Source organism: Schistocerca americana, chromosome 9 (genome assembly GCF_021461395.2).
Source record: "Schistocerca americana isolate TAMUIC-IGC-003095 chromosome 9, iqSchAmer2.1, whole genome shotgun sequence".
Classification (NCBI taxonomy): domain Eukaryota; kingdom Metazoa; phylum Arthropoda; class Insecta; order Orthoptera; family Acrididae; genus Schistocerca; species Schistocerca americana.
This window is the reverse complement of record NC_060127.1, coordinates 211,913,504-211,935,869: the sequence shown is the minus strand read 5'-3', so window position 1 is coordinate 211,935,869 and position 22,366 is coordinate 211,913,504. Positions and strand designations below refer to the sequence as shown.

The window sequence follows — 22,366 nt, the reverse complement described above, 5'->3', positions numbered from 1 at the left end:
AGAGGCAGGGGGAGAGAGAGACAGACAGAGAGAGAGAGAGGGAGAGAGAGAGAGAGAGAGAGACAGACAGACATGCATAGAAAGAGAGAGAGATAGAGACAAAGAGAGAGAGAGTACCAAAATTTCGGAAATATATTTATCTAGGTAACACACGTAAATGATTAAGGTTGGAAGATCAGAGATTAATGTAATTGCGAGATAACCCATTGCAAATGTGACATGCTGGTACACTAATAGCCGGTGTAGCGCCCAGAATGTTGAATACAAACATGCAAACTTGCATGCATTGTGTTGTACAGGTGTTGAATGTCAATGTGGGGGATACAGTTCCTTGCTTGGTGCGCTCGTTCGGTACAGGAAGTGTTAATGCTGCTTGTGGATGATGCTGCAGTTGCCCTACATGTGCTCGACTGGAGACAGATCTGGTGATTGAGCAGGCCAAGGCAACATCTCGACACACTGTAGGGCATGCTGGGTAAGTGGGCAAGCATTATACTGTTGGAAAACACCCCCTGGAATGCTGTTCATGAATGGCGCAAAAAACGTAGAATCACCAGACCGACATACAAATTTGCAGGCAGGGTGCGTGCAATAACCGGGAGAGTGTTCCTGCTCTCATACGTAATTGCGCCCCACACCGTAACTCCACGTGTAGGTCCAGCGCATCCAGCATGCAGACACATTGGTTGCAGTCACTCAGCAGGTCTCCTCCTAAACGACACACGGCCATCACTGACACCGAGGCAGAACCAGCTTTCACAGAAAATGCAACTGACCTTCAGCCTGCCCTCCAACGAGGTCTCGATTAACACCACTGAAATCGAAAATGGCGGTCGTTTTGGGTGAGTCGAATGCACGGTACAGGGAGTCTGGGCCGGACGCGGTGACCGAGCCGCTGTGGGCGCTTCAGTCCGGAACCGCGCGACTGCTACGGTCGCAGGTTCGAATCCTGCCTCGGGCATGGATGTATGTGATGTCCTTAGGTGAGTTAGGTTTAAGTAGTTCTAAGTTCTAGGGGACTGATGACCTCAGATGTTAAGTCCCATAGTGCTCAGAGCCATTTGAGCCAGGGAGTCTGGCTCGAAACTGTCGTTGACGTAACCGCTTCATAACAGTTCCTTGTGTCACTGTGGTGCCAACTGCTGCCAAAATTGCTGCTGCATATGCAGCACGCTGCGCCAGAGCCATACGCCGTACACTATAGTCTTCCCTCTCGCCTCTCGGTAGTGTCATGTGGCCATCCAGAGCCCAGTCTTTTGCGACCGTACATTCCCGTAATCATCGCTGCCAGCAATCTTGTACTGTGGCTACATTCCTGCCAAGTTTCTCTGCAGTATCACAGGCGGAAAATTCAGCTTCTCGTAGCCTCATTACACGATCTCGTACAAACTCAGTGAGATGTTTATAACGGCGTCCTTGTTGCCGTAAAGGCATTCTTGACTAACATAAACCCAACACTTCCAATTTCAAAGGTAGCTAACGATCACGTATGTTACAGCGTTTATTTGAGGGAAACCTGATTTGCATCCTCCCACTGGTGCTGTTAGCGCCTCTCTTATGCGGTTGGGTCTTCTAACAGTCCCACCACAACACAGGTCAAAAATTAATTATGATTGTAGTGTTGCTCACGCTGCTAAATATTGCATTTTCGGGCAACAACAAAGTTATATTATGTGGCAGGTGTCAAAGCACAGTTCATAAAGTCATTTCATGAAATAATGGATAAACTAGGCACTCATCTTTTCGTGTTTCCCACGCTGATCTCTTTGTGAACTCATGGCTCAATCGTCGAAAATCTAGGTGGTGATGATTCCAAGCTCGGATGCAAAGAGGCCTAGGTGTTATTCTGCGATATTCAAAAGTTTTATAGATGTGTTTTATAAACCATTCTTGAATGTGTTTTATAAACCATTCTTGAAGATTAAACTTTCGCAAGTTAGCGCAATGGTGATGTAAAAAAGTAATCAGCACTCCGAATTTAAGTTACACTTCTTTTTTATTACTTTTGTTGCACCATTACTTCACAATGTAAAACATACTTGAAAATATCTTCCTCACTGATAAAGTTCACATTTCATAAACTGACTACAATTTGCGTAGTTTCAACATGAAGACCAAGTCTTGACTTTCTAATAACCGCTTACGCGCCCAAAAATCAGAATTACAAGTACGTCAAAGATCATTGTGACAAAAGAAAGAATACATATAAGAGTAATATCATTGCAATATAAACATATCGATGTATCAAAGTACCTCTACATTAATGAAATCAAATCTAAATGTTGTCACAGGAATACGTTAACTATTTTACAGAAACACAGTAGAATATTGCTGGTATCGAGAGGTTGACCTTTGTTGTGGTAGGGTTGTTAGAAGCTCCAAAACCTAATTGGATTATACTGTATTCTACCTGCTCAGAATGAGTGGGGACTGCCTCAGGCTTCCAATGGCGAATGTAAATACCAGCTTCTGAACTAATATTCAGGCTGAACCCTTTTGTGTTCTTCACTGCTAAATCCCGGATTGTAAATTAAACTATTTTGCTTTAGTCGTATTTTTAAAACAATTTCTGCTAAGTGGTCTAATCTGATTTTGGGCGCATTTAAATAATAGCTTCATACCGTTTCTTACTGGCTCCTTTCTCATTTTTTGGCTTTGGGTGTGTTCCAGTGCAGTAATTTTATTACTTTAATAAAAGTGTTCAGGTTAGCAATGTGTGCTTAGTGTAAATGTATGGTACTGAAATAATTTTTTTAAATTTTGCTGCTGACTCTGGTCTCAGTAATTTACCACTTCCGGATCCCGTTTCAGATTGAAGTGTTCATTTTTACCATGCACTCTTTAATAGTGGAGTTGCAGAGATATAACGTGAAAAGGTTCAATGAACCGTCTGCCAAGTACTCAAGTGTGAACTGCAGAGTAGGCACATAGCTGTAGACGTGGAATGTATATTTAAATGGAAAAAATTCGAGATTTATTTACAATGTTGGAGCATTTACGAATATTCTAGAATTAACGTTTGTTTTCGAATTTTCTGAAATATTCTGGATTTTTCTAGACTAGCCCAGAGTGTTCTAGAGTACCCCAGAGAGAACTGTATTTCCTTTAATGATCTTGTACGTTTCTGAATGTTCTAAAATGTTTCATAAAAGTTCAAAGATTTTTAACGTCCTCGAATATTTATTAATCTTTCGAAATGTTCTGGGTGTTCCATAAAGTGATTACTGACTTAGTGACAGAGAACTTTCTGAAATTAGATTTTTGTGGAATACTTGAGTGGATTTAACAAACGTTTGAGCATTCGAGAGTATTTCTCAGCTTGAAGCACCATTTTTTAGATTTTTTGGAGGTTCATTTTTCTGGTGTTTTCGAATGTTGAAGTGAATTGGAATGTTCTCAGAAAACAAATTAAAATAAAGACGAAGCGAGGTGGGCATTTTCAGCTATTACCGTACCGTAGGTGCAACCACAACGGAGGGGTATCTGTTGAGAGGCCAGACAAACGTGTGGTTCCTGAAGAGGGGCAGCAGCCTTTTCAGTAGTTGCAGGGGCAACAGTCTGGATGATTGAATGATCTGGCCTTGTAACACTAACCAAAATAGCCTTGCTGTTCTGGTACTTCGAACGGCTGAAAGCAAGGGGAAACTACAGCCGTAATTTTTCCCGAGGGCATGCAGCTTTACTGTATGATTAAATGATGATGGCGACCTCTTGGGTAAAATATTCCGGAGGTAAAATAGTCCCCCATTCGGATCTCCGGGCGGGGACTACTCAGGAGGACGTCGTTATCAGGAGAAAGAAAACTGGCGTTCTACGGATCGGAGCGTGGAATGTCAGATCCCTTAATCGGGCAGGTAGGCTAGAAAATTTAAAAAGGGAAATGGATAGGTTAAAGTTAGATATAGTGGGAATTAGTGAAGTTCGGTGGCAGGAGGAACAAGACTTTTGGTCAGGTGAATACAGGCTTATAAATACAAAATCAAATAGGGGTAATGCAGGAGTAGGTTTAATAATGAATAAAAAATAGCAGTACGGGTAAGCTACTACAAACAGAATAGTGAACGCATTATTGTGGCGAAGATAGACACGAAGCCCACGCCTACTACAGTAGTACAAGTTTATATGCCAACTAGCTCTGCAGATGACGAAGAAATTGATGAAATGTATGAGGAGATAAAAGAAATTATTCAAATAGTGAAGGGAGACGAAAATTTAATAGTCATGGGTGACTGGAATTCAAGCGTAGGAAAAGGGAGAGAAGGAAACATAGTAGGTGAATATGGATTGGGGCTAAGAAATGAAAGAGGAAGCCGTCTGGTAGAGTTTTGCGCAGAGCATAGCTTAATCGCAGCTAACACTTGGTTTAAGAATCATGAAAGAAGGTTGAATACATGGAAGAACCCTGGAGATACTAAAAGGTATCAGATAGATTATATAATGGTAAGACAGAGATTTAGGAACCAGGTTTTAAATTGTAGGACATTTCCAGGGGCAGATGTGGATTCTGACCACAATCTATTGGTTATGAACTGCAGATTGAAACTGAAGAAGCTGCAAAAAGGTGGGAATTTAAGGAGATGGGACCTGGATAAACTGCCTAAACCACAGGTTGTACAGAGTTTCAGGGACAGCATAAGGGAACAGTTGACAGGAATGGGGGAAAGAAATACAGCAGAAGAAGAATGGGTAGCTTTGAGGGATAAAGTAGTGAAGGCAGCAGAGGAACAAGTAGGTAAAAAGACGAGGGCTAGTAGAAATCCCTGGGTAACAGAAGATATATTGAATTAAATTGATGAAAGGAGAAAATATAAAAATGCAGTAAATGAAGCAGGCAAAAAGGAATGCAAACGTCTCAAATATGAGATTGACAGGAAGTGCAAAATGGCTAAGCAGGGATGGCTAGAGGACAAATGTAAGGATGTAGAGGCTTATCGCACTAGGGGTAAGATAGATACTGCGTATAGAAAAATTAAAGAGACCTTTGGAGAAAAGAGAACGATTTGTATGAATATCAAGAGCTCAGATGGAAACCCAGTTCTAAGCAAAGAAGGGAAAGGAGAAAGGTGGAAAGAGTATATACAGGGTCTATACAAGGGCGAGGTACTTGAGGACAATATTATGGAAATGAAACAGGATGTAGATGAAGATGAAATGGGAGATACGATACTGCGTGAAGAGTTTGACAGAGCACTGAAAGACCTGAGTCGAAACAAGGCCCCCGGATTAGACAACATTCCATTAGAACTACTGACAGCCTTGGGAGAGCGAGTCCTGACAAAACTCTACCACCTGGTGAGCAAGATGTATGAGACAGGCGAAATACCCTCAGACTTCAAGAAGAATATAATAATTCCAATCCCAAAGAAAGCAGGTGTTGACAGATATGAAAATTACCGAACTATCAGTTTAATAAGCCACAGCTGCAAAATACTAACGCGAATACTTTACAGACGAATGGAAAAACTGATAGAAGCCGACCTCGGGGAAGATCAGTTTGGATTCCGTAGAAATGCTAGAACACGTGAGGCAATACTGACCCTACGACTTATCTTAGAAGAAAGATTAAGGAAAGGCAAACCTACGTTTCTAGCATTTGTAGACTTAGAGAAAGCTTTTGACAATGTTGCCTGGAATACTCTCTTTCAAATTCTGAAGGTGGCAGGGGTAAAATACAGGGAGCAAAAGGCTATTTACAATTTGTACAGAAAGCAGATGGCAGTTATAAGAGTCAAGGGGTATGAAAGGGAAGCAGTGGTTGGGAATGGAGTGAGACAGGGTTCTAGCCTATCCCCGATGTTATTCAATCTGTATATTGAGCAAGCAGTAAAGGAAACAATAGAAAAGTTCGGAGTAGGTATTAAAATCCATGGAAAAGAAATAAAAACTTCGAGATTCGCCGATGACATTGTAATTCTGTCAGAGACAGCAAAGGACTTGGAAGGGCAGTTGAACGGAATGGACAGTGTCCTGAAAGGAGGGTATAAGATGAACATCAACAAAAGCAAAACTAGGATAATGGAATGTAGTCTAATTAAGTCGGGTGAGGCTGAGGGAATTAGATTAGGAAATGAGACACTTAAAGTAGTAAAGGAGTTTTGCTGAATGAGATTTTCACTCTGCAGCTGAGTGTCCGCTGATATGAAACTTCCTGGCAGATTAAAACTGTGTGCCCGACCGAGACACGAACTTGGGACCTTTGCCTTTCGCGGGCAAGTGCTCTGCCAACTGAGCTACCGAAGCACGACTCACGCCCGCTACTCACAGCTTTACTTCTGCCAGTACCTCGTCTCCTACTTTCCAAAGTTTGCAGAAGCTCTCCTGCGAACCTTGCAGATCTAGCACTCCTGAAAGAAAGGATATTGCGGAGACATGGCTTAGCCACAGCCTGGGGGATGTTTCCAGAATGAAATTTTCACTCTGCAGCGGAGTGTGCGCTGATATGAAACTTCCTGGCAGATTAAAACTGTGTGCCCGACCGAGACTCGATCTCTGGACCTTTGCCTTTCGCGGGCAAGTGCCCTACCAACTGAGCTACCGAAGCACGACTCACGAACGGTACTCACAGCTTTACTTCTGCCAGTACCTCGTCTCCTACCTTCCAAACTTTACAGAAGCTCTCCTGCGAACCTTGCAGAACTAGCACTCCTGAAAGAAAGGATATTGCGGAGACATGGCTTAGCCACAGCCTGGGGGATATTTCCAGAACGAGATTTTCACTCTGCAGCGGAGTGTGCGCTGATATGAAACTTCCTGGCAGATTAAAACTGTGTACCCGACCGAGACTCGAACTCGGGACCATTGCCTTTCGCGGGCAAGTGCTGTACCAACTGAGCTACCGAAGCACGACTCACGCCCGCTACTCACAGCTTTACTTCTGCCAGTACCTCGTCTCCTACCTTCCAAACTTAACAGAAGCTCTCCTGCGAACCTTGCAGAACTAGCACTCCTGAAAGAAAGGATATTGCGGAGACATGGCTTAGCCACAGCCTGGGGGATGTTTCCAGAATGAGATTTTCACTCTGCAGCGGAGTGTGCGCTGATATGAAACTTCCTGGCAGATTAAAACTGTGTGCCTGACCGAGACTCGAACTCGGGACCATTGCCTTTCGCGGGCAAGTGCTGTACCAACTGAGCTACCGAAGCACGACTCACGCCCGGTACTCACAGCTTTACTTCTGCCAGTACCTCGTCTCCTACCTTCCAAACTTTACAGAAGCTCTCCTGCGAACCTTGCAGAACTAGCACTCCTGAAAGAAAGGATATTGCGGAGACATGGCTTAGCCACAGCCTGGGGGATGTTTCCAGAATGAGATTTTCACTCTGCAGCGGAGTGTGCGCTGATATGAAACTTCCTGGCAGATTAAAACTGTGTACCCGACCGAGACTCGAACTCGGGACCTTTGCCTTTCGCGGGCAAGTGCTCTACCAACTGAGCTACCGAAGCACGACTCACGCCCGGTACTCACAGCTTTACTTCTGCCAGTACCTCGTCTCCTACCTTCCAAACTTTACAGAAGCTCTCCTGCGAACCTTACAGAACTAGCACTCCTGAAAGAAAGGATATTGCAGAGACATGGCTTAGCCACAGCCTGGGGGATGTTTCCAGAATGAGATTTTCACTCTGCAGCGGAGTGTGCGCTGATATGAAACTTTCTGGCAGATTACAACTGTGTGCCCGACCGAGACTCGAACTCGGGAGAGCTTCTGTAAAGTTTGGAAGGTAGGAGACGAGGTACTGGCAGAAGTAAAGCTGTGAGTACCGGGCGTGAGTCGTGCTTCGGTAGCTCAGTTGGTAGGGCACTTGACCGCGAAAGGCAAAGGTTCCGAGTTCGAGTCTCGGTCGGGCACACAGTTTTAATATGCCAGGAAGTTTCAAAGAGTTTTGCTATTTGGGGAGCAAAATAACTGATGATGGTCGAAGTAGAGAGGATATAAAATGTAGACTGGCAATGGCAAGGAAAGCGTTTCTGAAGAAGAAAAATTTGTTAACATCGAGTGTGGATTTAAGTGTCAGGAAGTCGTTTCTGAAAGTATTTGTATGGAGTGTATCCATGTATGGAAGTGAAACGTGGACGATAAATAGTTTAGACAAGAAGAGAATAGAAGCTTTCGAAATGTGGTGCTACAGAAGAATGCTGAAGATTAGATGGGTAGATCACATAACTAATGAGGAAGTATTGAACAGAATTGGGGAGAAGAGGAGCTTGTGGCACAACTTGACAAGAAGAAGGGATCGGTTGGTAGGACATGTTCTGAGACATCGAGGGATCACCAATTTAGTATTGGAGGGCAGCGTGGAGGGTAAAAATCGTAGAGGGAGACCAAGAGATGAATACACTAAGCAGATTCAGAAGGATGTAGGCTGCAGTAGGTACTGGGAGATGAAGAAGCTTGCACAGGATAGAGTAGTATAGAGAGCTGCATCAAACCAGTCTCAGGACTGAAGACCACAACAACAACAACAACAACAACAACAACAACAACTAGAGTTCACAGTTTTGTACACCTTTTAAAAAAGATATCAGGGTCGCCATTGACTAACATCTATTTACTCTTAAAATTAACTACCGCAGTCCCAGCCAAGTGGCCATTGTCGAGTGGAATCGGCAAAAACAGAGCGCACATACAGAACTGCAGCTACATGATGCCAAGTATATGACAGTTATATCATAAGGTAACGGATTTGCAGACGACCCATTGGTGCTATCTCAGAACAACGAAACCGTGCACAAACAAATACAAATTCTTAAAGGAACAGCAGAAGAGTAGAGCTCATCTGGAAAAGCTAAATACGTGCTGGGCTGCTACCAGGCACCCAAAATTCTGGACACTATGGTCTATTCACCGAGAGCTGGGACGACCACCGCCCGTTGCAGTGAAAGTAGGAGTGTCTAAAATATTTCGTGTACGCTGTGCAGTTGACCGCCTGGCAGACGTCACACTGAAACATGAGCTGCTCGTGATAATCCCTTTGTTGTGAACTTTGGCTACAATGTAATGAAAGAAAAAAGCGTAAAACACGAACAGGCGGGAAAGCAGATGCAAACACAGGCCATTTTAACAACAATACTAGTTTGCAATGATGTTAAATGTACGATGAAACTAATTTCATTCTATCGAACTCAAACTATTTTCATTCAGGTTTAAATTCCAGATTTGACTCAACTTTTTTCCACCACATAGAGGATACATTTGTTCCTCTTTTCTGCAGTCACTGTTTTTACTACTTATTCTAATTACTTTAACTTCCGACATTCTGTATGTACTGTTTTTTTTTGTTCTCTCTCTCTCTCTCTCTCTCTCTCTCTCTCTCTTGGACTGTGGCCCAGAGCAACTCATTGACGTTTAATTCGCAGTAGTACGAAGGAATTGGAAGAACAGTTTTCCTTATATTGTTAGCTCTTTCATCAGCTGCATACTCGTTGTGTGGCACTGTTTTCTTCAACGATTTCTGGTAGTTCTTTCTCCGACATACTGTCTTCAAAATCGATATTTTAAGATTTTATCATTCTGATACATCTTGCTGTTTGGAATCCGCATTAAGAGCTTTTTCTTTACGACGAGAATGGTACGGAGCGTTATCAAGAAAAATAACTGCGTTTTTCTGAAACCGAGGAAGGACACCTTTAAGCATTTCTCGAACGCATCTGCGTACATTTTCTCATGATTTTCTTGGATTAGAATATCTACAGCCTTCGACGAAACCTGCTTTTCTGTCACCTTTAACGGTTGGGTCATTGTTTCCGGTGGATAATGCGGACAGAAACGCTTGTTTAGAGGATTTTATGGCATTATCTACCCAGACGTTACTTCAGATATATCCTGCATTCAACTATGTCTGTTTCAAATAGAAAATGGGTCTCCCTTCCTCTCTCAACAATTTAATGGTTCGTTAGATAACGCCACCTGCACAAAACGATACGATCCCTGTCTGTTAGCAAGCTATCGCGTCTACGCCGAATATATTTAAAATATATTTCTTTTAATTATTTATGAATGTTGTTAACCGAAAATTGCCCAAATTTGAATCTTCTTTCACGGCAGCAACCACCTGGTCAATTGTTGGCAATTCGTTATACATATAAAAAAAGCCTCATGTGCCTTCGTATCGCATTTCTAACAAAGTCATCAGCACTTTCTTGGGAGACCTCAAAAAGTGTCTAGTCTTGCACTCATATAACACAATACAATGAAGAACGGCGAACACCTGTAGAAGCAGCTGTTTTCAAAAGAATGTCAATCACTGACTGCTCTGGATAGAAGAGCTCCGTTTCATACACATTAATAACCACGTGTTAATGATTTCTTCTTTGATCGCTTCTTGGGTAGACTCAAAACGGATACATCGACCTCGCTCGCTATATCCATGAAGGATGACATAACACGTTTAGTCGTACGTGATACTATTGGATAAAAAAGAATACCCATTGGTTGGTGGCAGATACAGTGAATGCTGAATGTGTTTACGAACATTGACGCTTACGCAAATAATTAAAAAGTCTTTCAAACGTGGGGAACTTTACAGATTTTAAGACCACACACACTAACGACTTGTACTCGCAACGGAGGGAGCGCTGCCCGCATCGTTCACCCCACTACGGCAGTGCCGTGCTCGCGCACCTTGATGTGTTTACAGTCTGTCTGTCGTTTCGGTGAAAGTTTCTCAGTTCAAGAGTTTAACCGAAACCAGTCAGGAAAATGGCCTGGAAAAGACAGGGTACGAAATGGAAACAGTTTTCAGGCTTACAAAATACGAGTACATCAGCAAAAAATGGATAAAAATACACGAGACATGAATGTCACCAAAACAAAGCGCTTTCATGTAGGTTTACTCTATCGCCTTCCCGGATCGTGTCCTCAAGGTCAGACTGCGTCTTTGACGCAGAATTATATGCAATCTTGGGGGCACTGGAGCAGATGACACATTCTCCCAGCGTTAGATTTCTCGTCTGTTCAGACTCTTTGAGCGCCCTTTTTCTCTCGAGCGCTTGTGCCCAGCAGATAAAGTAAGCCAGACTATCCAGGGCACCCTCCTCCAACTACAGCGACTGAGGAAGGAGATGTCTTTCTGCTGGGTGACAGGGCACGCGGGAATTCTGGGGAATGAAAGGGCTGATCGCCAGCCGGAGTGGCCGAGCGGTTCTAGGCGCTACAGTCTGGAGCCGCGCTACAGATACGGTCGCAGGTTCGAATCCTGCCTCGGGCATGGATGTGTGTGATGTCCTTAGTTTAGTTAGGTTTAAGTAGTTGTAAGTTCTAGGGGACTGATGACCTCAGAAGTTAAGTCCCATAGTGCTCAGAGCCATTTGAACCATTTCTGAAAGGGCTGATCGAGCAGCCATGGAGGCGTGTCGTGACCGCCGGGTCTTTCAGTGCGATGTCCCACTGCATGCCGTCACCTCGCTTTTGCGGTATAAAGTCCTGTGTCGCTGGGAACATCGTGTCGTCAAGGCCACAACTCGGCCGTGGCGTAATTCCTTCGAGCCACGTCGACGGAACGAGGTGGTCCTCACTCGTCTTCGCATCGGCCACAGGCCTATGACGCATGGATTTTTACTCCGGTGAGAGGGCCCTCCGATGTGTGGTGTTGTGGCGTGCAGATCACGGTGTACCACATTTTATTGTACTGCATTTTATTTGCTGACTAGCGGACTGCAACGGATTTGCCGGCGGATCTGCAGTCCATTTTACGCAATGATCAAACGAATGTGGTTCGCGTTTTAAAGTTTCGTGAATTGTCCCACGTTTTTAACAAGCTTTTGGGGAGATGTTTTTAATGTGTCATCGCGGTGGCTGGCTCACCCAAGTTTTTTGTAAGCGGTCAGCCACTCACATTTCCCTGTGCTGTCCTATTAGCTCTTTTGTGTTTTGTTTTCCCTCTGTTTCAATTTCTTGATTAGCTATCTTAGCCTCCTTATTGGTTTTAGTGGGAGTGCCTGTGCGATAGAGTAATTTTGTGGTCATTTCAGTGTGCATGCGTGTATGGCAGTTTTCGTTCTTATCCACATTCGTTAAGCATTCTTAGGGTGCTGGTAACCTCGCCGTTGGGCGCCCATAAGATCCCCAAATCACACACACCTCCACTGCGCGAAGCTGCTAGACTCACGTCGACACGATGTCGTTTTGCGCCATTACCGTGGCCGTTACGTGGCGTCTGAACGAGAAGCGATTTAACTTGGAATTATCCGCTTTTGTCGATTTGGCATTAGTGTTTGAGTAATTTTCTGAGTAATTATTACACTAAGAATTGTATCAACATGTCGTCCGGACAAGAGAAAAAATCTTATAGCTGACCCTATTAGCCAGCTCAAGTGTTAAGTAAATCGCAAGCTTCGACGTTGAGAATCCAGATTGTTGACAACACAGGAGCAGACGAAAACAGTACTGTGAAATCTGTCACGCAGAACAGTGGTTTACCATGGGGCGGCTGTCCTGGAGTAAAGTTTCCAGGAGCGCAAAAAAAGTAAGACTATTATAAAAAGGTATGTATGTAGAAAAACCCAGTATATTATCTTCGAGGGCGAGTGTCATCAGAGACAAGGGTATCGTTATGAGTTCCCCAAGGAAATGTGATAGGGCCACTATTATTTTCTATAAACAAAAAAGCCGACCGCCGTGACCGAGCGGTACTAGGCGCTTCAGTCCACACCCATAGTGCTTACAGCCATTTGAACCACTTTATAAATATAAAATCCATAAGATTCTGTTTTAGTAGGACTATGTAACTACGTTCTTTTCAAAACTTTTAGGCTAAGCGATATGTATTGTTTTTAAATTTTTTATGTATGTAAACTATTGATACACGCAGATTTTTGGAAGAAAATCACCTGTATGTATAACGCGAAATTCGTAATGGAGGAAGAAATGTGTTTTGTCTCACTGTTTTTTATATTAAATGTGACTGGTTAATAAAGGCGCTACGATGCCTCCTATTAGCCGTGGACGCGCGCATGAACATGAAACGCTTGTCGTATGTTCAAATATGTAACGGGTATACGCGACACTAATATTTGTACTTTTGTAATACTTGAACATTTGTTGTTGTCGGTCACTGTATCAGTGTCAGGTTTAGACGCATCCACATCTAAAACACGACACGCCCATTTGCTGTGGACGTTCGCTTTTACGCGAGGCGCGACGCTAGCTGTCGCCATCGAGAGTCTCCTGCTGCTGCAAGTTGTGTTGACTTTCTGTTTGGTTTTGACTTCTTAAGAGGCACGTATGGATTGTGGCATTCATTCTGCTATCATTTATAAGGTACGTGCTGCCACTTAGATGTTTACTATTAAGATCAGGCTCTGTCAGTACAGGTATATTTGTACTCATATAATATCTGTCATATTTGAACTTTTTGTTGTAATAACCGTTCACTGAAAAACATATACTGCTTTTCGTAGCCTCAGTAGGCTAGGTTTGAAAACTAGTTGCCTAAAATATTTTTTTTTATTTTACACGTCTAGTTCCGTAGGACCAAATTGAGAAGCAAATGTCCAAGGTCATGGAACGTGTCGGTATATAAAATTACAACATAAAGGTAATAACAGATAGAATAAAATGTTTATGAACCCAAAGAAAGACAAGCCATACGTTTAAATGAATGCAGTCAAGAATATAACACAGGAATCTGCTTAATTTTTGTAAGGAACTCCTCGGCAGAATAGAAAGGGTGACCCATGAGGAAACTCTTCAGTGTGGATTTCAATGCGAGCGTATTACAGCTAAGGTTTTTGAATTCCTATGGTAGCTTACTGAAGATGGATGCAGCAGTATACTGCACACCTTCCTGCACAAGAGTCATGGACGTGTGATCCAAATACAGATTGGAATTTTGTCTAGTATTAACTGAGTGAAAGCTGCTAATTCTTGGGAATAAGCTGATATTGTTGACAAGAAACGGCACCAAAGAATATATATATATATATATATATATATATATATATATATATATATATATATATATATATATATATATATATATACTGAGAGGCCAACGTCAATATTGCAGCTGTTGACAGAATTGTTAATGAACGCTTTCAGGCAGTAGTTACTGGGGTTGATCTTAAGCCTTGCGCACCCGAGAGGTGTCTTAGTTAACCCAAGCAAGTTTTTTGTTTATAATTTATTATTTTTGGCATTCCTTGTAGTAAAAATCAACGACATTGTAGACATATAGTAAAATGAACCACGATCTATGTTATACACTTCACATATCTGAGACGTACGATAAACAATAACTTCTCGGCTGGAATGAAATTTTCACTCTACCGCGGAGTGTACGCTGATATGAAACTTCCTGGCAAATTAAAACTGTGTGCAGGACCAAGACTCGAACTCGGGACCTTTGCCTTTCGCGGGCAAGTGCTCTACCAGCTGAGCTACCCAAGCACGACTCACGCCTCGTCCTCACAGCTTTACTTCTGCCAGTACCTCGTCTCCTACCTTCCAAACTTTACAAAAGCTCTCCAGCTCACACTCCGCTGTATAGTGAACATTTCATTCTAGAAACATCCCCCAGGTTGTGACTAAGCCAGTTCTCCGCAATATCCTTTCATTCAGGAGTGTTAGTTCTGCAAGGTATGCAGGAGAGCTTCTGCGAAGTTTGGAAGGTAGGAGACGAGGTACTGGCAGAAGTAAAGCTGTGAGGACGAGGCGTGAGTCGTGCTTGGGTAGCTCAGTTGGTAGAGCACTTGCCCGCGAAAGGCAAAGGTCCCGAGTTCGAGTCTTGGTCCGGCACACAGTTTTAATCCGCCAGGAAGTTTCAACTTCTCGGCTGTTTAAAGTAAAGTACAGGAACTTTATTTCAGTTTCTATAGTAATGTGTCACAACACCAACAATTTTAATCTTGGCACAATTCAGTGCACCTTTAACTCATACGGACATAGACTCTGATTCGTTTATTTTACGACGATTCCTTGTCCTAAAAACCAACGGCATTGTAGACATATAGTAAGATGAACCACGGTCTCTGTTATACACTTCACATATGTGAAACGTACGATAAGCAATAACTTCTCGGCTGTTAAAAGTCTCCAGCCCTAATATAGTCTCCACTTCACCTCCGCGAACTAGAGCCACAGTAACCCAAATATTACCATGCGCACTAGCATCAGCATTACTAAGTGTAAAACTCAGTACGCATCCACAGAACACTGAAGGACCATGAAGAATAATTTGCGCACCTACTCCACTCTTCGTAATAATAGATATACCGGGTGATCAAAAAGTGAGTATAAATTTGAAAGCTTAATAAAGCACGGAATAATGTAGACAGAGAGGTAAAAATTGACACACACGCTTGGAATAACATGGGGTTTTATTAGAACAAAAAAAAAGTGTTGCTAGACACGTGAAAGCTCTCTTGCGCGCGTCGTTTGATGACGATCTTGTGCTCAGCCGCCACTTTCGTCATGCTTGGCCTCCCAGGTCTCCAGAGCTCAGTCCGTGCGATTATTGGCTTTGGGGTTACCTGAAGTCGCAAGTGTGTTGTGATCGCCCAAAATCTCTAGGGATGCTGAAAGACAACATCCGACGCCAATGCCTCACCATAACTCCGGACATGCTTTACAGTGCTTTTCACGACATTATTCCTCGACTACAGCTATTGTTGAGGAATGATGGTGGACATTGTTGTGACTTGGCAAGACAGCCAAGTCACTAGGAGAGGAAGCCGAACGACACGCGTTTAAGCTCACGCAGGCTGGCGTGAGGTCTGGAACAGGTAAGGGAATTTATAGTAGCAAAGAACGTAAGTAACTACTGGAATACTTAACTTCAATTCATAATTGGTGAACATCGGTCTGACGGTACATGTATCACAAGATAAATAGCAAATGATAATGGCACCTTGCTAGGTCGTAGCAAATGACGTAGCTGAAGGCTATGCTAACTATCGTCTCGGCAAATGAGAGCGTAATTTGTCAGTGAACCCTCGCTAGCAAAGTCGGCTGTACAACTGGGGCGAGTGCTAGGTCGTCTCTCTAGACCTGCCGTGTGACGGCGCTCGGTCTGCAATCACTGACAGTGGCGACACGCGGGTCCGACGTATACTAACGGACCGCGGCCGATTTAAAGGCTACCACCTAGCAAGTGTGGTGTCTGGCGGTGACACCACAGACATATTGAGCATTTCCTGTAAAGTACATCACCTTTGCTTTGTCTTACTTCGTTATGCTGATTATTGCTATTCTGATCAGATGAAGCGCCATATATAGGACATTTTTTGAACTTTTGTATTTTTTTGGTTCTAATAAAACCCCATGTCATTCCAAACATGTGTTTCAATTTTTACCTCTGTATCTACATTATTTCGTGATTTATTCAGTTTTCAAATTTATACTGACTTTTTGATCATCCGCTAATATGAGTCTTTTGTATTTCTCCACTGCAATGTCTGTCAAGTGAGGAAAGAAGATTGAAACTTAGAGTGTGCCGGAAAAATAAATTATGGGAAGAAATAATCTGCCTTAACGTGAATACCCACACAGTGCTCCTCTGAACACTGATTTCTTGCCAGTTATCGGACTTCCACTGAAGCGATAAAAGTCATGGGATTGGGTTGTTTTGGGGGAAGAGCCCAAACTGCGAGGTCATCGGTCTCATCGGATTACGGAAGGATGGGGAAGGAAGTCGGCCGTGCCCTTTCAAAGGAACCATCCCAGCATTTGCCTGGAGCGATTTAGGGAAATCGCGGAAAACCGAAATCAGGATGGCCGGACGCGGGATTGAACCGTCGTCCCCCCGAATGCGAGTCCAGTATGCTACCACTGCGCCACCTCGCTCGGTAAAAGTCATGGGATATCTCCTAATATCATGTCGGAGCTGCTCCTCCCCAGGGTAGTGCACCAATCTACGTGGCATGGACTTAAGTCGTAGTACGTCCCCTCTAAAAATATTGATCCATGGTGCTTCTGTAGCTGTGGAAAATTGTCACGAAGTAGCCCAAAATAACCATTTCCAGTCAATGATCGGTTCAACTGGACCAGAGGACCCAGTGTATTCCATGTAAACACTGCCACACCATCATGGAACCAGTACCATCTAGCACAGTGCCTTATTGACAATTTACTATGAAACGGTTCAAATGGCTCTGAGCACTATGGGACTTAACTTCTGAGGTCATCAGTCCCCTAGAACTTAGAACTACTGAAACCTAACTAACCTACGGACATCACACACATCCATGCCCGAGGCAGGATTCGAACCTGAGACCGCAGCAGCAGTACGATTCCGGACTGAAGCGCCTAGAACCGCTCGGCCACCGCGGCCGGCTCAGTCGTATAGGGTCCAACTCGTATAGTCACTGCAGTCGATTTCGTGCTGTTAGCAAAGGCGTCAGTCATGTGCTGCCATTGCCCATTTCGTCGCACTGTTGTAACGGATACGCTCGGCGTACGCCTCACATTGATTTCCGGGGCTGTTTCATGGAGCGCTGCTGGTCTGTTAGCACTGACAGCTCTACGCAAACACCGCTGCTCTCGGTCTTTAAGTGAATACCGTCGGTGACTGAGTTGCCCGTGCTGACAGGTAATACCTGAAATTTGTTGTTCTCGGCACACTCTTGACTCTGTGTATCTCGGAAATTTGAATCCCCTAACGATTTTTGGAATGGAATGTTCCATGTGTGTAGCTGCAGCTACGATTCCGTGTTCAGAGTCTATTAATTCCCGTCGCGTGGGCGTAATCACTTCGGAAACTTTTTCAACTGAATCACCTGAGTATAAATGACAGTTACACCAATTCACCGCCCTTTTATACCTTGTGTAAAAGATATTACCACCGTCTGCGTATGTGTATATTTCTATCCCACGACTTCTCACCTCAGCGTATTCTGCAAGTTCTGTTCTGTTTCTCGTTCCTGACATGACTTTTACGTAGGTAAGGTCAGCGATTGTAGCCTGGATTATCTTGTTGCATTTAGTGATACTACATCGACTATGAAGTTTCCAAATTAGCCAGCTATTAGTGTTTATTAATTTATATCCATTTTTACAGTTATTTAATATTTTTTTTAGAACTTATCAATAATGAATTAAGAATGAAATCTGATTTCCCTCAATCGCTCCAGGCAAATGCTGCGATGGTTCCTTTTAAGGGTACGGCCGACTTCCTTCCCCGTCCTTCCCTAATCCGATGAGACCGATGACCTCGCTGTCTGGTCTCCTCCCCCAAACAACCCAAGCCTCTGGTCCTCAGTGCTGCAAAATATGAAAAATAAAACAGGGACATTTTGCTAAACTATTATGAAAAACTGCAGGTAGCACCGGGTCTGTAGGTTCATTAGAATTTGCGTGTTCATATAATCCAGAAACCTTAAGTTGTTTCCTCTCTACAGTGAAAGCAAAGAAGCTTTGCCTAAATATCCTCCAACATCTTCGCAGAAAATCAATCTCAAAGCAGACTGATTTGAAAGTTTTCACTAGTATTGGTTAGTGGCCAGAAAATGCAAGCTAAATTTCGAACAAGAGATTGTGAAAGAGGGACGACTGAACTAGAGTATAGAGGTGCATTTTTTCATCATCGGCAGATCATTTTCTAAGGGCTGGTTTTATATGAAGTTGGAAAGTGGCGAGAAAGTTTTAAGGACATGTTTATTGTATTCTCCTGTGCGTTGTGCTATACACGGTGGTCCATTAATAGTGACCGGGCCAAATATCTCAGGAAATAAGCATCAAACGAAAAAACTACAAAGAACGAAACTCGTCAAGCTGCAAGGGGGAAACCAGATGGCGCCATGGTTGTCTCGATAGATGGCGCTGCCGTAGGTCAAACGGATATCAACTGGGTTTTCTTAAATAGGAGCCCCCATTTTTTATTACATATTCGTGTAATACCTAAAGAAATATGAATGTTTTAGTTGGACCACTTCTTTCGCTTTGTGATAGATGGCGCTGTAATTGTCACAAACGTATAACTACGTGGTATCACGTAACATTCCGCCAGTGCGGACTGTATTTGCTTCGTGATACATAACTCGTGTTAAAATGGACCATTTACCAATTGCGGGAAAAGGTCGATATCGTGTTGATGTACGTATATTGTGATCAAAATGCACAACGGGCGTGTGCTATGTGTGCTGCTCGGTATCCTGGACGACATCATCCGAGTGTCGGGACCGTTCGCCGGATAGTTACGTTATTTAAGGAAACAGGAAGTGTTCAGCCACATGTGAAACGTCAACCACGACCTACAACAAATGATGATGCCCAAGTAGGTGTTTTAGCTGCTGTCGCGGCTAATCCGACATCAGTAGCAGACAAATTGCGCGAGAAACAAAAACGTCGGTGTGGAGAATGCTACATCAACATCGATTGCACCCGTACCATATTTCTATGCGCCAAGAATTGCATGACGACGACTTTGAACGTCGTATACAGTTCTGCCACTGGGCACAAGAGAAATAACGATGACAGATTTTTTGCACGCGTTCTATTTAGCGACGAAGCGTCATTCACCAACAGCGGTAACGTAAACCGGCATATTGGGCAACGGAATATCCACGATGGCTGCGACAAGTGGAACATCAGCAACCTTGGTGGGTTAACGTATGGTGCGGCATTATGGGAGGAAGCATAGTTGGCTCCCATTTTATCGATCGCAATCTAAATGGTGCAATGTATGCTGATTTCCTACGTAATGTTCTACCGATGTTACTACAAGATGTTTCACTGCATGACAGAATGGCGATGTACTTCCAACATGATAGATGTCCGGCACATAGCTCGCGTGCGGTTGAAGCGCTATTGAATAGCATATTTCATGACAGGTGGATTGGTCGTCGAAGCACGTTCACCGGATCTGACGTCCCTGAATTTCTTTCTGTGGGGAAAGTTGAAGGATATTTGCTATCGCGATCCACCGACAACGCCTGACAACATGCGTCAGCGCATTGTCAGTGCATGTGCGAACATTACGGAAAGCGAACTACTCGCTGTTGAGAGGAATGTCGTTACACGTATTGCCAAATGCATTGAGGTTGACGGACATCATTTTGAGCATTTATTGCATGAATGTGATATTTACAGGTAATCACACTGTAACAGCATGCGTTCTTAGAAATGATAAGTTCACAAAGGTACATGTATCAGCCGGCCAATGTGGCCGAGCGGTTCTAGGCGTTTCAACCCGGAACCGCGCGACTGCTACGGTAGCAGGTTCGAATCCTGCCTCGGGAATAGATGTGTGTGATGTCCTTAGGTTAGTTAGGTTTAAGTGGTTCTAAGTTCTAGGGGACTGATGACCTCAGATGTTAAGTCCCATTGTGCTTAGAGCCATTGGAACCATTTTTACACGTATCACATTGGAAAAACTGAAATAAAATGTTCAAATGTACCTACATTCTGTATTTTAATTTAAAAACCTATCTGTTACCAATTGATCGTCTAAAATTGTGAGCCATATGTTTGTGACTATTACAGCGCCATCTATCACAAAGCGAAAAAAGTGGTCCAACTAAAACATTCATATTTCTTTACGTACTACACGAATATGTAATAAAAATGGGGGTTCCTATTTAAAAAAACGGAGTTGATATCCGTTTGACCTATGGCAGCGCCACGTAGCGGGCCAACCATAGCGCCATCTGGTTTCCCCCTTCAAGCTAGACAAGTTTCGTACTTCGTAATTTTTTCGTTTGACGCCTATTTCGTGAGATATTTGGCCCGCTCAAGATCAATGGACCACCCTCTATATTGCTTCCCTTGCACACTTTTTTTAAAAAAAATAGTAAAGGGCCAAGTTGTACTCGTCAGTCTGTCAGCACAACGTAGTTGAAACGAAATGAACGTTCCAACGTCAAAGAGGCATGTGTGTGTGTGTGTGTTTAGTTTAGGTGGAATTTCAGAATAACTCTGTCCGTGATGCAGAACGCCTCCATGATCGAAGGTGCACTTTTACATTGTACTGAAGGCTACCGGAATCTTTCTGAATTGTGGGATATAGAATATGCAGCTCCAGCCAACCTCTGAAAACGAAAGAGCGGGCGCGTAATATGTTTAAAAGCTTGACGTGACGCGTAGTGTAAAAATAAAGAACCTGCTACCCGATTTGCGGAACAAATTAATGAAGCTACGCAGCTGCAACTACACAGTGAGGCATTTTCGTCACTCATTGTCACATTAGGGTCACGAAGATTGCACGGAAGTCGCGAAGAGTGCAGAGGAACAGAGCCCAATGCGGACAAGTATAATAAAGAGAATGGCAGCTGGTGGTCTACAAACGGTCTGCCGCAACGGGCACCGACAACAGAACCTTGAAACTTCCTGGCAGATTAAAGCTGTGTGCCGGACCGAGACTCGAACTCGGGACCTTTGCCTTTCGCGGGCAACCAACTGAGCTACCCAAGCACGACTCACGAATCGTCCTCATAGCTTCAATTCAGCCAGTACCTCGTCTCCTACCTTCCAAACTCCGCAGAAGCTCTCCTGCATACCTTGTAGAACTAGCACTCCTGGAAGAAAGGATATTGCGGAGAAATGGCTTCACCACAGCCTAGATGTTTCCAGAATGAAATTTTCACTCTGCAGCGGAACGTTGTTTTGATCCGTTTGCGTCATGCACTTTTTTTGTGTTGTGTTTTTTCATAATACTCAAAAGAATATCTGTAGCTAATAGCGAAAGCTAGCAGCGAAGTCTTCAAGCTATTACGATCCCGCAAAGCGACTTCAGTACTGCAGATGACGGAATTCGTACGAAACATTGCACCGCTGTTTCCCTTGCGGTCTTATTGGGTGTGCGAATAAAGGCTAACCGAGTAAAATCGGTCCTTTCGCCGTCTGTGAACCACTTTGTTATTCCAATCCAAGCACGCACACTGTTTCGGATAAGTGTACAGATTTCTACGAGTATGGATAGCTGCACAGTTAAACTGCAGGCGTGGAGGCCCCTGTAATCACCTATAAGACTCCTACATTTGCTTGCACAGAATTAGCCCACGGACGGTGAAGCACGCTCGAACAAAAGGCTTGGCGCTTGTCAAGCTTGTAGGTGCTTGAGATGGGTACTCACCGATGTCGTACGACGCGGCGGACGAGAGAGGCGACACGGAGCTGCTGTGGTCGCCTCGGCTGTGTGCTGCGCGCACGGCTGAGCCGCCTGACAGGGGCGCGCGCGGTAATGACCCTCTCACAGTTCAGCGACCTCTTCCACGTGACTGTCCTGTTCGACCTTCGACGTCGCTTTTAAGGGCTCTACACATACACGCACACATACCAACGGACCGACCGGACCGAGAAGCTTGACGTGTGTAGGCGTTTTGACCGACCGACCATCGAACTTTCCTTATCGGAATGTCGGACGGGTAGAACCACCCGACAGCCGAAATCCTACCCTCCCCTCTACCCATCAGTCCAGCCAATACATAGTGTCGTG

At 43.9% G+C, this 22,366-nt stretch overlaps 1 protein-coding gene across 1 annotated transcript in view; it reads right to left on the bottom strand.

The window, feature by feature from the left end:
• The window catches only part of LOC124551356 (arylalkylamine N-acetyltransferase 1-like), a 71,602-nt gene extending 49,558 nt beyond the window's left edge, over window positions 1–22,044 (bottom strand). Inside the window, exon 1 of the mRNA XM_047126390.1 lies at window positions 22,004–22,044. The gene's annotated coding sequence lies outside the window, so the exon portion shown is untranslated. The remainder of the gene's footprint in view (window positions 1–22,003) is intronic.
• Between the last annotated feature and the right edge of the window lie 322 nt (window positions 22,045–22,366).